The sequence below is a fragment of the Herpailurus yagouaroundi genome, unplaced genomic scaffold (assembly GCF_014898765.1).
Source record: "Herpailurus yagouaroundi ecotype Mexico unplaced genomic scaffold, PumYag 162, whole genome shotgun sequence".
NCBI lineage: Eukaryota > Metazoa > Chordata > Mammalia > Carnivora > Felidae > Herpailurus > Herpailurus yagouaroundi.
The window spans coordinates 51061894-51076291 of NW_024412403.1; the positions used below are offsets into that span (position 1 = coordinate 51061894).

A 14398-nucleotide genomic window follows, 5' to 3' on the forward strand; every position below is an offset into this window, starting at 1 on the left:
CCTTTCCCTTTCCCTTTCCCTTTCCCTTTCCCTTTCCCTTTCCCTTTCCCTTTCCTTTACAGCAGAGAAATTGCGCCTCCAGACAGTACCTTTCATTGTTATGTGTAACATGCTCACTTTATGTGCGTAATGGAATCACAATGAGAATTTTGCTTTGGAATTAGGTTGATCCTCATGTTATAAAATTTTCAGAAACACAAGATACAATTTCATACACATATATATACACTTTCAAATTTTAACACCAAATTCTAAATGGTATAATAGAATTTTCTGTTAATATAAATGGACTTACTGATATAATTAAACCTGAACTTTATACACTAAGTCTTTCCTTTGCATTATTCCTTCTGTAACCTCCAACTTATAAAAAAAAAAAAAAAGCATTGAGGGGTGCCCGGGTGGCTTAGTTGGTTAAGCATCCAACTCTTGGTTTCAGCTCAGGTCACAGTCTCCCAGTTCATGAATTCGAGCCCGACATTGGGCTCCACGCTGACAGGGCAGAGCCTGCTTGGGATTGTCTCTTGCTCCCTCCCTTTCTGTCCTTCCCTCACTCATGCTCTCTCTCAAAATAAATGAAAATGAAAAAACATTAAAGCTTTGAATTGGATAAAAGTGAGTGCCAAGGGTCATGGTAATGAATTTTGCGTATTTTTTAAATTAATTTATTTATTTTGAGAGAGAGAGAGAAAGAGGCAGAGGGAGAGAGAGAGTCCAAAGCAGGCTTGGCACCATCAGCACAGAGCTGGATGTGGGGCTTGATCTCACAAACCATGAGATCATGACCTGAGCCCAGATCAAGAGTCGGATGCTTAACCAACTGAGCCACCCAGGCACGCCCAAACAATTGAATTTTGTATATATATATATTTTAAGTTTATTTATTTTGGTAATGAATATTGAAGTGAGTGGTTGGTTGTTTCAACTTGCTGTTGATAAAACTTGGAAGTGTGTTTATATGTATTGTGATCACGGTCTCCCTCCTTGGAATCCTAACAAACCATTGGTTTCAGGGTCTATGTCTGTGGTAACAAGAGTGACTTTGGAGAAAGAGAAAGGACAAGAAAGGGAGATGGATAAGAGGGCATTTTCAGAGATAATAAAACCATGACACTTTCAAAAGCATATCTGATACATATTTCCCCATAGTTAAAATCTTAGTTGTGATACTGCAGCATTCACATTTAGGAATAAAACCCCTCCATAGAATAAAGTCCTAAATTAAAACTAATTTTTTTCGTTTACTCATACAGCATAATGTTCCCTTACTTTGTGATGAAATTTGAAGCTTATAAAATGTATCAACCAGTTAGAAGTCTTTTTCAGGTAATCCAAAGAATTATTGAGTCTTTATAGAACTCCTTTGTTGTTAATTAGCTTTAACTTAATAAAAGCTAATCCTACAAATAATACTTTTGTGGCACAGCTATTTTCGCCAGACCTAACTGGGACTTTTCTGGATGATCTATACTTTCCCTAGCTTTAGCATTCTTAGCAAGGTCTAAGGCTACATAATAGACCTTTTAGGTTGGCTTGATAAATGTGATTTTCAAGCCTAAGTACGTAGCCAATCTAACTGCTTCAGTATAGCCAAAAAGCTCAACTTAACAGCAATTATCAGCCCTCATCACAAAACAGGTTACTAAGACAAGGCTTCATTTGGAAAAGAACACTTCTCTCCAGAAAGAGGTTTGAGGGATCCAGAGACATAGTTTAGGTATTGTTTCCTTGACAATTTTGTGGCAGAGACTATTCCTTAATTGCCCATCTAGCTGGGAGAAAGCTTTATTAGACACATTTATTGTTCCCATTGCAACTGGTGTTCTGCAGCATTACCTTCCAAGTCGATTGTGTGGCTCTTTTTTGGGGCCACATGAATAATGCACCACTGAAAGAGTCCTTGGTTTTTTTTGACTATAGGAAGAATTTAATTGTATTGATTTTGTGGCAGTCTAATTATTTGCTAAGGTTTAGACCTATATTCTTAAAAAGTGAAATTGTCCTGTAAGTGGCTGATTTCATGTATTTTTTTCAATATATAACTACCTATATAAAACCATTTGTTTTCTAGAAAATTACAGTAAAACAAAATATGGCCACAGTTGAATCACAGTTTTCAAACATGCATAGATACACACAGCCTACCTCTCTCTGTCTCTGCTCCTTCCTCTGCTTGTTCTCCTTATGTCATTCATAAAAATGCTCCCCTTCTGTACTCTGAAGGAAAGCAAAGCTTTGGGCCACTTCATTTCTGAGAATGACTATCCTTAGCAGCCTCCAATCCCTCTAGTGCTATTTTTCTGAATGAATTTGTTTTTGTTCAGTGATGTTAGAGTACACAAACCCAACTGCGTGTGAAATACTGCCCACCTGCAAAAGCTCCCAGAGGTGACTAAATGAGGTAACCATGCCATGAAAGAATGATTGTTTCTGGGATATGAGGATGGAACTATTGAAAGGCAACACTCTCTCCCTAAACCTGGAATGAGTCATTTGACATGTTTCAAGGGGGCAAACTGAACAATTTAAAAAAGGTTTGCTTAGTAACAGGGAAAAAAAAAAGTTGTTAGAGCTATGCCTTGGTTTACTTAGAATGGCCCCACATTTACCATCCCTAAATACTATCTTTTCCCTTTTCCTGTGTATCTTTTCCTTTCTTCTTCCTTCCGCTCTCTTGTCAGGAATGTCACAATGCAAATTACTGCTCCTAAAGAATGTGATAACACTTCCAGCCTCACTGTACTTTCTCTTTCCTTGAAATCCCTATGGAAATTAACTAGAAGTTTAATTATATCTTACCTGATAGTGATTTCACATTATTTATTACCATATTTTTTGTGTGAAGTATATCATAGAGAACTATTTGTGCCATTAAAGAATAGGGAAAAAATCAATATTTCTCAGCTTGACATAATCATTCTAATTTTGAAGTCCTCGTGTGAAATACGTTTGTTTTTTTTCCCCATGGTTTTCTACTACATTGTCTTCTTATTGATTTACAGATCATTATTTGTAACTAATTTGGAGTTAATTTTATATTCCAAATGAAATCTTTACTCAGCTGGATGTTGAAAAATCTTTAAGTTTGTGGCTTAAAAACAATCTTATTTAAAAGGAAATAAAGGGGAAAAATAAAGGAGACTATTCTTCATGAACTTCAGATAAGGAAGGGTTGTTTTTGAACAAGATAAAAACACAAACCATATAGAAAATATGGGACATTTTTACTACTTAATGTAGTAATTTTTAATAAATGAGAATCTATTTTAATTAAAAGTAGAATAAAGAGAACAAAGAAAACAAATTCATACCACAATTATACTTTGATAGATATTTTTCCTTATCATTCTGAAGATATTATTTCGCTCTTTTCTGGCTTTCTTTTTCTGCTATTGAGAGGTAGACCATCTGTTATTCCCTCGTAGGTCAACTGATCTTGCTTTTTGCTTTTAAAACCTTCTTTTTTCCTTTTTCCCTGTGCTATTTTACCATGACATATCCAATTGGGGATTTTCTTTTTATTAATCCTGTTTGGGATTATTTAAATTTTCTGAATCCGAGGAAGGGGATCTTATAGAAAATCTAGGGTATCACTTAACATTACTTCATTGAATATGGCCTTTATCCTAATCTTCCTATTCGCTCAGCTCCTAAAAATAGAATTAAAGCTTACTCACTCTGTCCTCCCTGTTTAATATTTTGTATCTTTGTCTTTCTGACAAATTTTCTATAGAACTACATTCCACTCCACTAATTGTTTCAGAGCTATGTTAAATTGCTTTAAACTTGTATGAATTCCTAAAATTTAAATATTAGTAGTAAACTTTTTATTTTAATAATAAGAGTACTCAGATTTAATATAAGTAGTCTATTTTCCATTTCTCAAGTTTAATTTGTCCTATATTAAACTAATTCAATGATTCCATCATGTGCAGTTTGGGAATCTTATTCTTCAGTTTGACTTTTCTGTTGGGTTTACATGATTATGTGATCCTTGACGGGTCTCATTATTTTGAATGGTGGCTGCTTTCTGGAATTTCATAAATAGGAAGAAGTTGGTGTCTTTATTTAAAATGTTTTCCTCCAAAGGACATTTATATTGCTTTTTCCAAACTCCTATGGCAAAGCCAATATGGAGCTGCGTTAGGTTACTTTTTTGTTTTTAAGATTTTAGTTTTTAGTTATCGCTACGCCCAATGTAGGGCTTGAACTTACAGCCCCAAGATCAAGAGTCATATTCTCCACTGACTTAGCCATCCAGGTGCCCCAAGATTGCATTGTTGTCCTCATACTTTTAAGGCAACACCTGGTATGATTTTATGACACAAATGTGTATGATTATGAACTTATGGTTAGGGAATACTTTTTTCTTTTCTACTTTCTTTTTTTCCTTCTACTCAGTCCCAAATCAGACTCCTATTGGGCTGGCATGCTCTTGAAGAGTGGATTTGTTGATTTTTTTGGTTTTCCTAATTTTACCTACTGAACGTGTTCCCCTTTAGGAAAGTTTGCTTTATGTAGAGAATTCTGAGCTCCTATTCTTTATGACACTGGATGTTTGTCCATTTCCCTGGTATGTGATCCTTATTTTAGACCCTGGTGTGTGACTTCTGAAGATTGACAGGGGACTTTAAGTCAAATGTTAACTTTACTGGTACTCTGTCCTTATGTACGTTAAGTATCTTCCTCCTCTGTCTTCCGTTTCCCTTACAGTACTGGTAGTCTAGTCATGATTTAACAAACAGATATTAAGCATTGCCGAACTTTGTATTCCGTCCAAGAGGTAGTTTCTCTTTTGGTTTATCGTGTTTTGGGTTTTGTTTGTTTGTTTTGTTTTTTTCTCAGAATAGTTATAAACTTCTTTAAGGTACAAATATTATGATAGCTTTCATTGAAATCTAGATTATATCTTGCTTCAATGTTATGTATTTAGAAGGTGCTTAATAAACTTTGTAAAATGGATTAATTTTAATATTTAATCAATAGACTAGAAATCTTGTATTTGAGTTGCACGTCTTGTATTGCAGATGTTCATCAAGTCAATACAATCTCTTTGTTGAGGGCTTATTACCTGTAAGGCGTTGTGTCAATTCCAGTGGTCACAAGAGGTAGCAACTGAATTCAACTTGCTGAAGGTATTTTAGTTGAATTGGGAACTCCTTAAAGGAGTAAAAAGAAATATCTTATTTGTTTTAAATTTATTTTTTTATGGTATCTTCTACAATCTCTAATACTGAAAACAATTTTAAATTTTTATGTAGTGGTCAGACCTAATTGGAGTGGTATACTCAATGAATCATAATTATTTAATATGTTTTATTAACTAGCACAATCTTTAAATGCACTTTTTTTGTACTTCTAAACACCTTTATTTTTTCTTTCTCCCTTTAAGTTTTTATTTAAATTCCAGATCGTTAACATACAATGTAATACAAGTTTCAAGTGTACAATAGAGTGATTCAACACTTCTGTACATCACCAGATGCTCATCACAACAAGTGCACTCCTTAATCCCTATCACCTATTTTATCCATTTTCCCTTCCACTTCTCCTCTATTAGCCATCAGTTTATTCCCTATAGTTTGTGTCTTGGTTTGCCTCCCTCTCTGTTTTTACCTTTGCTTGCTTAGTTTGTTTCCCAAATTGCACATATTCCTGAAATCATGTGGCATTTGTCTCTCTTTGACTTATTTTGCTTAGCATAATATACTATAGCTCCACCTGTGTCATTGCAAATGGCAAGGTTTCATTTTTATAATGGTGGAATAATATTCCATTGTGCCTCAAAAAAGTTAAAAGTAGAACCACCCCATGATCTCTAAATAGGTTTTAAAATTCATTTCTGATTTAAATTTAATGTACTAATTTGCTTCTTTGGAATAAATATAAGGAAGTTAACATAAGCTAAAAATCCTTCTGAAGGTTTGGGGAAGCTGACTAAATTCAAACAGTTGCTTTCAGAAAAGAAGAGCAAGGTTAGTATAAGATAGCATATAAATAAGTAATGTTAAAGATTTGAATGTGACTTGCTAAATTGAATCAAAAGGGAAAGTTGTTAATGTAACTTTAACTTTGAGTAGATTACAGCACAATATATGAAAAAGTCCACTCAATTACTTACATAAAACTGTCGCTGAAACAATCACATAAAGAGTACATTTATTTTTTACAGAGACAAGTAATGGTTAACTTCAACCACTGAATGTTTTCTGTATTTTTTTAATGTTTCAAGTTTTTCTTTAAATTCTAGTTAGTTAGCATATTATGTAATATTAGTTTCAGGAGTAGAATTTAATGATTCACCACTTACATATAACACCCAGTGCTCGTCACAATAAGTGCCCTCCTTAAAGGCCATCACCCATTTAGCCCAAACCCCAATGCTAAGTTTGTTCTCTATAGTTAAGAGTCTCTTATGGTTTGCCTCCCATTCTTTTTTTTTCTTTTCTCCTATGTTCATCTGTTTCTTAAATTCCACACATGAGTGAAAACATATGCTATTTCTCTTTCTTGTTTCACTTAGCATAATACACTCTAGCTCTGTCCACATCATTGCTAATGGCAAGGTTTCATTCTTTTTGATGGCTAATATTCCAATGTATGTATATGTACCACATATTCTATATCCATTCATCATTCAGGGGACATTTGGACTCTTTCCCTAATTTGGCTTTGGCTGATAATGCTATAAACATCAGGATGCATGTGTCCCTTTGAATCAGTATTTCTGTATCCTTTGGGTAAATACCTAGTAGTGCAATTGCTGGGTTGTAAGGTAGTTCTTTTTTTAAAAAAATATTTTTAAATAATTTTTTTAATGTTTTATTTATACTTTGAGAAAGAGTGTAAGTGGGGGGGTAGAGAGAGAGGGGGACAGAGGATCCAAGGTGGGCTCTGTGTTGACAGGCTGATAGCAGCCAGCCCAATGGGGAGCTCTAACTCACGACTCATGAGATCATGACCTGAGCCAAGGCTGGACGCTCAACCAACTGAGCCACCCAGGCACCCCTATTGTAACTTTTTGAGGAAGCCCTGTACTGTTTTCAAGAATGACTGCACCAGTATGCATTCCCACCAGCAGTGTAAGAGGGTTCCCCTTTCTCTATGTTATCTCCAACATCTGTTATTTCCTGTATTGTTGATTTTAGCCATTCTCACAGGTGTGAGATGTTATCTCACTGTAGTTTTGGATTGTATTTCCTTGATGATGAGTGATATTGTGCATCTTTTCATGTGTCTGTTAGCTATTTGTCTTCTTTGGAAAATGTTCATTCATGTCTCCTGTCCATTTCTTAACACCATTTGTTGAAGAGACTTTTTTCCATTTGGCATTTTTCCTTCTTTGTCAAAGATGAGTTGACCATATAATTGTGGGTCCGTATCTGGATTTTCTATTCTGTTCCATTCATCAGCGTGTTTTTGTGCCAGTACCATACTATCTTGATGACCATAGCTTTGTAATATAGCTTGAATTGTGATGCTTCCAGCCTTGTTTTCTTTTTCAAAATTGCTTTGGCTATTCAGGGTCCTATAAAATCCAACTATGCTATTGTTTTTCCTGATATTTATATTCATTCCGGCTCTTAATAAAAGAGGCAGTAAAGTCACATGATAAAAGGAAGTGTACACAGGAAAGGGAGGAATTTGAGGCCATTAAATAATCTATCATAGCATGTGAATGTTAACCAATTTGGCATTATCTTGTAAAGTTTAAGTGTGTTTTGAACAAAGTTGAAATTGCCCTAGCAATGTGTAAGGGATTCTATTGCTCCATTGATCTATACCATATATTTCAAATTGTCCAACTGCTTAATTTTGGCAGATTTAAAGGGTATTAAATGATATGTCATTTTAGTATTGATTTATATTTTGTGATTACTTATTTTGATAATCACTTCTTATATTTACTGTCCATGTATTTTCTCATTACTTTTCCTATCTAATGGATTGTTTTTTCTTACTGGCTTAAAAGTCAATATTCTGAAAACTATTTTGTCAGTAATACATATTGCAAATAATTCAAGTGTGTAGCTTAGTTTTTGACCTCATTAAAGGTATCCATTGATGAAGAGAACTTCTTGATCTTTATAGAAATTAATTTCTCAAGTATTTTTATGGTGTCTTGTTTAGGAAATCCTTTCTTAAACTCGGATTAGAAAGGCAGTTATATGTTAAAAATTTCAAGCTAGATTAATAATTCTGAAAACCTATGTGGAGTTGATTATCTTCCTCATCTTCAATTCTTTTTTATTTTATGGTGGAAGGTAAGAATCCAGCTTTTTTTTTTCACGTGAAAAAGTATTTCTTTTTGGCACTTTTTTCTCTGATTTGCCATCATGTATTTGTGAGCTACCCAAGCTCTACATATGTATGATTCCAATACCTAGCCTGTTCTATTCTGTTCATCAATGAGTCTACTCGATACCTACACCATACATCTTATTTATAATCATCTTCCCATATAGTAAAGCAAGTAAATCCCCTATTCTTCAGGAAGCCTACTTTGTTCTTCCATATACACTTTAGAGCAAACGTTCAAATATTATTAGAATCCCATTAAGATTCTAACTGAAGTTCCAATGAATACATACATCCATTTGGGAAGAATTGACACCTTAATGTGTTATGAAGTCTTCCCACTCAAGCCCATAGATAGGTCTCTACTAATTTAGCTCTTCTTTATTGATTTGCAATAATGTTATATGATTTTCTGGGTGTAGATGTTACATACCCTTTTTTTTTTGGCATTATGTTATGGGTTTTTTCTTATTTTAAAATCATATAAAATGGTTTTATTTTTTAAATTTTTAATGTTTATTTTTAACAGAGAGGGGGGTGTGGAGAGAGCATGAGCAGGAGAGGACAGAGAGAGACAGGGAAACATGGAATCCGAAACAGGCTTCCGGCTCTGAGCTGTCAGCACAGAACCCAACACAGGGCTGGAACCCATCAGCTGTGAGATCATGACCTGACCCAAAGTTGGATGCTTAACTGACTGAGCCACCCAGGCACCCCTCCTTTTTTTTAATTTTTAAAAAATAGTATCAAATGTTTTTAAAGAATTTTAATCTTTGCTGGTACACATGCAAGTGCAATTGAACTTTGTATATCGACCTTTATTTAGCACTTGCTTAACTCATTTTATGTAATTTCAAAACCTATGCTATGTAGATATTTCTATCATTTGAAAATAATGACCAATTTATTTTCTCCTTTCTAATCATTTTGCCGTGTTTTTAAAGTTTGTTTATTTTGAGAGAGAGAGAGAGAGTGAGCATGTGAACAGGGGAGGGGGAGAAGGAGGAGGCGATTCTGCACTGTCAGCAGCATGGAGCCTGATACAGGGCTTGAACTCACAAATCTTGAGATCGTGACCTGAGCTGAAACCGAGCTAGATGCTTAACTGACTGAGCCACCCAGGCACCCCTCTAATCATGTTGACTTTAATATATTTTTCTTTTGTTGTCACACTAGAAAACAATATTGAACAGAAAAAGGTGAGAACAGCCTTGCTTATATTAAGTAATTTTTACACAAAATATCTAAAAGTTAGATAAGAGAACATCCTGACACAAATTCCAAGGATGTTTCCAAAAGGGCAATAGTTGCTCTTAATTTAGCTAGTTAGATTATAAGCAGTAGTGGAGAAGAAGCAATACAGATTTTGAAGGGACCAAATCTTTGGTTATAATATTAGTTCTACCACTCATTGAGTGGTGGTATGGGGAGTTTTTCAGGGAATTTAAAGTTGACCTCATACATGTCTCTTAGAGTTCATATGAGGAGTCAAAAAGCCTGTTAATATGGAATGGGCCATGTACATAAATAGCTACAAGTGAGGCTCAATGTTACTGGACCATATTGGATTATAGATACAAATGGGGACAGTTTATTAATATAGTGTACTAACAACTGCATTCCCTGTGCTCATCATAATAAATATTTATGGAAGTTCTCAGAGAAGATTCGCATGTACTTTCTTATTATATCCGGTTTCCCTAGGGCCTTTGAGCTCCTTTTTTGGAAGTGCTTTTCTACTGTAGGTACCTTTTCTCTGATTTGTCGTCACCACTGATCCCTTAGGCATGGCAAGAGCTGCTGCAAATTGGTCCTGTTACAGCAGATAACTGAGTAGAACTCTTGTCATGGCTGAGCTCTCTCTTGCTGTTTATTTCACTGTCGCAGGGGCACCTGGGTGGCTTAGTCAGTTAAGTTTCTGACTTCAGCTCAGGTCATGATCTCACAGTTTGTGAGTTTGAGCCCCATATTGGGCTCTCTGCTGTTAGTGCATAGCCTGCTTCGGATCCTCTGTGTGTGTGTGTCTCTCTCTCTGTCCCTTCCCCGCTTGTACTGTCTCTAGTTAAAAAATAAACAAGCATTTATTTCACTGTGGCAAACAAGGGCTCCTGCTTCTTTATACATGCTAAGTTAAGGATCATATAGTAGCATTGCCTATACCTTATAGTAAGCATCTGTTTCATTTTTGCTAACAACTTTCTTTTCCCTTCCACTTGAATATGAGCCCAGGAAGTAGGGGTGAAAATGGATTTGAATAACTTACCACACTTCCCATTAAACAACTGGCTTTCTTTGTGCCTTTATTTCACACCTGGGCACTGAGACTTCTTCTGATGGACAGGGTGGATTATCCTATGTGTGTGTCCAGATACACACACATAAACAGATTTCTCTTAGGCTTATACCATCAATTTGAAACACATGCCCAGATAAATCTGAATCATGAGCAGTAGATGACACAGCCTAGGGAAAAGCAGAAATAACAATTTAGCAAAACAGAATTGAGCATAGGATTCCTATCTGATTTATTTTTATATCAGGAGAAGAACACAGTGTAATCCAAATAGCATTACTTTTTTTTTTTTTTTCAACGTTTTTATTTATTTTTGGGACAGAGAGAGACAGAGCGTGAACGGGGGAGGGGCAGAGAGAGAGGGAGACACAGAATCGGAAACAGGCTCCAGGCTCTGAGCCATCAGCCCAGAGCCTGACGCGGGGCTCCAACTCCCGGACCGCGAGATCGTGACCTGGCTGAAGTCGGACGCTTAACCGACTGCGCCACCCAGGCGCCCCAAATAGCATTACTTTTGAAGTAACTTAGGTTGGGCCTCAGTCAGATTCTCTCCATTTACTTTATTTGCACTGGAACTTAGGATAAGGTTTTTTTGTTTGTTTGTTTTTGTTTTTTTATTGTTGTTTTGTGTTTTGTTTTATTTTACCAATGCTGGGTCTTTCCTGTGAGAGAGTTTTAACATCTGCCTAATAGTTGTTCATATCAATTAAATTGACACTGGAGATAATTTTTAGGAGAACCTCTATATGGGACATATTTCTATTCTGAGATTATATTCTGAGATAAAATATGTATAAAGATAAAATGATAGCTGCTATTATTTCTGTGAAACAGACCAATTGCATGATAAAACAGGTGAAAGCAATTTTTTGATAGTGTTATTCATATATAAAACAGTATACTGATTATAATTTTTAGTTTTCAATGGTAGTTCAACCCAATCTAAGATTCTTAGAGCATATATCATTAATAGCATGTGTATCTCTGAATTTGCAGCTGTATTTCTCATTTATATCATTGTAATGTTATGGAGACAATTATCACACTGAGAATAAAAACTTGACATCATGGCATGAGCTATGTATAATAAGAAAGCCAGTTACAACAACTGCTTATTCAAGAATATTTGAAAACCTGACTCAAAAAGCAGATAAGAAAATCTCATAATTTCTTAAACAGTTTAATGCTTAAAATAAGTTTGGTTCAAGTATACAATACTATATTAGCAATAGTCACCATGCTGCACATTAGATTCACAGAACTTATTCCTCTTATAACTGAAAACTTGTGCCCTTTGATCTACATGATTTACCTGACAGTAAATCCTTTTTTAAAAAAAAAATAGCGAGGAACAACATATAAAAATATTTTAAAAATTATATTTGTCTGAAGTTAAAAATGAAAAGAAAAAGTAGGCCTAGTTCAATAGAATTGTAAAGGTAGTTAATGGTATATTTTTGCAAATGAGATTAGTTTGAAAACCTATTTTCTTCATTTCCTAAAACAGAATAAGGAAGAATTGCATATCCTTAATTCTGTCAAGTATGCATTAAGTCAACTTGGAAAGAACCTTAGTGAAAATAACATTGCATCATAAGAGCCATATTTTTTTTGCAGCTATATCGAAATATAAGTAAAATGTTAAGATACTTAAGGTGTAAGAGTTGCCTGGGAAGGAGGGGTGAGATGGCAGAGGCTGAAGAGGGTACTTTGTGGCCCGCGGGAGCCTCTGCTGCCTCAATTAAATTCAGCTTTAGTCGCACAACGGAGCAGAGACCGCTGGCGGATACAGATGACTCAGGTGCGGCTCTGGAGGAGAAGGATTTCTTAAAGACCCTGGAAGGAAGCAAGCTTCTGAGAATGAAACCCTCAGAACCCCCCAGGAACTCATCATCCTTTTGATCCAGAATGGCCATCGCAGGCAGCTACAAACCCATCCACAAATACTGAGGTCTTGGTGGATATGGTGCTCTCCCAGGCTGTGAAGGAGCTCACTGAGAACTCCAAGAAGTCCCTGGAGGAGAGAGAAAAATCAGATGTCGACCCCATGCTTGCTAACCCCATGATCCAGCAAGAATGCATCCCCAACCAGGAGGTGGCAGATAGCAAACCCTGGGCTGAGACAGTGCTGGAGGAAGCTGACTAGGGGGCAGTCCCTGTAGAAGCCTATGGGCTGGCTGTGTTATGAGGTATGGGCTGGAAACCTGGCGAGGGCGTTGGCCACACCTTCGATCAAATGTTGAAGCCCTGTGTTAACCCACCAAGGCTGAAGGGGTTAGGCCTGGGTGCGAACCTGACTGAAGTCGGGGCCCTGGCCCCCCACCGGCCTCTACCACCTGCGAAGCCCAGATGAGGAGCAAGAGAAGGATAAGGAAGACCAGCCTCAAGGACTGGTGCCCCAGGGAGCTGTGGTGGTTCTTCCTGGCCCTCACCGAGGCCTCTATGGAAAGGTAGAAGGCCTCGATCCTGACAGTGTTCAGGCCATGGTTCACCTGGCCATGGGGAGCCGAATGGTGACTGTTAGTGAATACTGGCTGTGCCTGTCTCCCAGCAGGAGTTTGACAAGAACTCCTTGGATCTCAGCCAGTTGCATAAAATCTCCTTTGTGGACAAGCTGCACAAGGTTGTATTGTGGCCGGTATTAAAACACCAAGATGACGACTGAAGATGTCCTCAGCCCAGATACCTGTGTGTGTCTAACAGATGAAGGCCTAGTCCTGGAAGTCTTGAGGGAAGACATGCTGGAAACCCTGGTCCCCAAAGTCCAAGGCAACCGGTGCTGGCGCCACAGGCTGGAAGAGTGGGACGCCTGCTGGACTGGGACAGAGAACGGAGCCGGGCTCTGGTGCAACTGTGGAGAGAGAATCAGTTTGTGGAGCTTCACTATGATGCTGTCTGCCAGTACCTCGGCCCCAGTAACTCAGATGAAGACTGACCCATGACCACCCCCACCCCCCACCCCCAGGCTACTGCCAGCTCTGTACAGTGTGAAAAGCCAGTCTTCACAAAGGTGGGGAGATCATTGTTCCGTCCTCCACTTGCAGGCAGCCCCAGGACCAGGACAGGGACAGGTCATGAAATAGGTAGACCAGAAGAGAGGCTTGAAACAAACCTAATATTCTCCAGAAGCTAGGGTGTAATAAAAATCATTTCAAAACCTCAGTGAAATGACAAGATCATAAGTGTGTGCTGAGCTGGGTGGAAGAGGGAGCTGGGCTGACAGAGGTAGGAGCCATTCTAGGCTTCAGTCCCACCACCATGCATGGGCTGACAAGTTAAAGGATCTGCTCACAAGTTCATTCTTGGAATACAGAAGCTTCCAAGTATGTTCCCTGAGCAGATGCTATGGAGTCTAAAATGCCACATCTCTGTACAACTTCCTGAGCAAGAATCCTAGTGGTGGCTCTGCTTTTACTCCTGGTCCAGGCCAGATGTCCACAGTATATCTTAAGCCAGTGATAAGAGAGCCTACAGGAAGGGAGGCTTCCACTCACAAATGGGATGTGTTTGCACTACTTCCCAGAGGTGCCAGTTAATTTTGGGGTCCCCTGTTTTAGTCCTGAAACTTTGGCTTGAAGGTAACAAAGTTTTGTCCTGGGTAGAATCTCTCTGATTGCTCCAGGTAACTGGACTCTCAAAAAGATTGTCAGTCCTCAAACATTTTCCCATGTAATAATGGGTTGCGATACAAAAATTAACAAAAGGGAAGTGGGAACTTTAGGCACAACTGCTTCTAAATCATCCCCAATCAAACGCAAACTGGTGCTGCTGCTCTGGAAAACAGTACGGAGGTTCCTCAAAAAATTA

General features: G+C 37.4%; 1 pseudogene; it reads left to right on the forward strand.

Moving 5' to 3' along the window:
* Window positions 1–12277: 12277 nt before the first annotated feature.
* On the forward strand, window positions 12278–13526 carry LOC121035800 (G-patch domain and KOW motifs-containing protein-like; annotated as a pseudogene).
* Window positions 13527–14398: the final 872 nt, after the last annotated feature.